The 2,696-nt window shown below is 47.7% G+C and overlaps 1 pseudogene; it reads left to right on the forward strand.

Moving 5' to 3' along the window:
- Nucleotides 1-214: 214 nt before the first annotated feature.
- LOC147422639 (uncharacterized) lies at nt 215-1,776 on the forward strand (annotated as a pseudogene).
- The last annotated feature ends 920 nt before the right edge of the window (nt 1,777-2,696 follow it).

Below are 2,696 nucleotides of genomic sequence, written 5' to 3' on the forward strand. Positions count from 1 at the left end.
GGGGCATTGAGTATTGTGTCAAACATTATTTTCTATGCTTTTGTAATATATTGTAAATTAAACAGTTGATTGTTGGCACACTTTTTGGCCTGCAGAAGGGCATAGGGTTTTAGTGGCAAGTTTGTTGCAAACTGTAGGCCGTCCGATGGTTTGTTAGATGGCTGCCACGTGTAGCAAGGCCTTTAGGGTTGTTTTATAAAGGGTCATTTGACCCATGTGGAATCCCTTTTTGTGCTGCTCCTGGTGGGCCTCGGTCTTTTCTGCTCTGCTCCTGCCAGAGGATGTGGCGCACGCGCAGCGGGTGTTGTCCTTGCGAGAAGACCGCTGCACAGTAGGTATTGTCCTACCATAGGACGTAGTTGTTGCATACGTAGCTTTTTGTTTAATGGCAGGGGGTTTTCAAGGCTCTGGAAGGTGATTGCATTGAAGGGGGTTGCTCTGCAAGCTCAGGCGGCGAGGACGTGGCAGCGAAAGCTTTTCCATGCGATGTTCTACTCGTTTAATGCCGCAGGCAGGCTTCTCAAGGTCTTTGAAGGTGATCGTGCAGCCTGAGATTACGAGGACTGCTTGTGTTAGTCTTTGTGGTTCAGTGCACGTGCTGAATGGAGCATAGGACAATGAGGAGATGTAATTTGCATGTGGTTGTTGTAGCCTATATGACAGGCCAGAAAGCGCAAAAAAATGCTTTGTAATATGTTCTTGCTTCGGGTGTTATCATTATACTGTGTCATGGCAGCAAGTCTGAGAATTTGTTTTGATGTGTGAGCTTTTGAGCTACATTATCTAGTGCAAGATTCTCTGTTTTTCCTGCTTTGTACAAGCTTTTGAGCTACATTACCTAGTGGAAGATTCTCTCTCTGTTTTGCTTTTGCACATGTGTCCTCAAGTCTCAGTTCTTGCTTCGGGTGTTATCATTATACTATGTCATGGCAGCAAGTCTGAGAATTTGTTTTTATGTGTGAGCTTTTGAGCTACATTCTCCAGTGCAAGATTCTCTGTTCATGTTTGAGCTTTTACCTATCTGTTACTATTCAATTTGTATCTGCTTATATGTTGTAATCATAAATTTAAATCAGTCGAGCATTTGAAAGTGCGTTGTAGATTGGTTTGAGAGTTTCTTTCTTGCGTCTCAAAGTACTTGGAATAACATTTCTTTGCAAATCATCTTTACCATGGCATCTGATGATGGCGTTGTCGGTGGCGGTGAAGGGAGTGCAAGAAATGCCTCGCCCAACGATGGTGAGAGCATGGACTTCTCTGGAGGTTTGGCTTTTTGACTCGTGCGCTGCTCTTGTGTTGCGTTGTTGGTCTTGGTTTGTCCGTGCTTGTGAGCGTTGCAATTCAAAAAGTTTGTTGCGATGGTCTTGTTCTCCTGATCCTGCTGCTTGATTTTTGTTGCGCTTGCAAGTGATGCCCTCTTGATGGTGGTCACATGTTTGGGTCCAGAAAAGCGCAACAGTAGGGCTGAGGGTGCATGGGCCCTTGCTGACATTATTGGCAAGTCACGCTACAAGGGGTTGGACCCTCATCGCTCCAGTGTGGGATTGGCATCAGGCCGTGAGCTCTGCCCTGCGTGGAGCCACGAGCAACCATCAGGGAGTTGCTCATCTAGGAGCCGAGAGCAAGCTGAGCTTTATTCAGTTGTGTGCCTCAGCACCCGCATACGCGTTCTGGCCATCTATTCTAGATGCCTGTAGTGGGTTCTGGTACTGTACCATTGCGCCGAGGTTAGGGGGTGTTTTGCTCAATCGCCTGAACTGTGCAGGGCCAGGGTGATTAAATCTCGTTGACTTTGTGCACATAGGTAGCAGCCCTTTTTGACTGAGGGCTTGTCCCCTTCTTTTGCAATGTAATCTGGTTGTGGAGCTATGTCGAGCTAGACATTTGCTGGATGTGTTTGGCTTATGCTTTGAGACCCGAAGTTGGGTCCAAGGTTCAAGGGTTTCTGGATCCCTCTCTCTATTTTGGTACTTGGCTGTCATTTAGGTGTTGTCGGCTACTGTAGACCCGGGCATACTGTTGCTCTCGAGTTCGAGAAGCTCTCGTGTGTTGATCATTGTTGGAGTATTGTGGGTTCCCCGTTGTATCAGACCAGGGGCGGTAATCTGTCTTCACCATCAGTAGGCTCTGCTCAATCGCATCGAGTACCTCGCTAGGGGGCTTCTTATCAAGAAACTTAGGTGTTCCTAATCGGCATCCATGACTTCGATGGCTGGTGCGTTCAACGTTGCTCCTCATGAGCATAAGGCCGCAATACAATAGCACGAGCATCACAACAAATCTGGCCTTGACCTCCCAAGACGCTCATTTACTGTCATGTTTGAAACCAAACTTGGCTCGCACCATGTTACCTCCTTGCATTTTGTCTGCCCCTCCAGCTCAGGCTCCACTCGCTCGTGCCATCTTGACCGTCGACCAGATCGTCCATTGTAGTGCACGATGGCTCAGGTAAAGGCACAGCCAGCCTTTTGCTTGCATCTGAAGGAGTACGAGCGGAAGTGCGACGCGAGAGAGAGTGCGAGAAGAAGAGCACGACGATATGGTGAACTCGCTCTACTGTAATGTGTAGAGCATAGTGAGTTCTTATTAGGTTTTTACAAAAGAATATGTGTACATACCTGGCGGCCCGCCCACTTACCTGGGCGACCACATTGGGCTTTATACCCCAACAACCTCCCACTTAAAGTCCAATGTGG

This window comes from Adiantum capillus-veneris, chromosome 27 (genome assembly GCF_014529385.1).
Source record: "Adiantum capillus-veneris isolate H3 chromosome 27, ASM1452938v2, whole genome shotgun sequence".
NCBI classification, from domain to species: Eukaryota; Viridiplantae; Streptophyta; class Polypodiopsida; order Polypodiales; family Pteridaceae; genus Adiantum; species Adiantum capillus-veneris.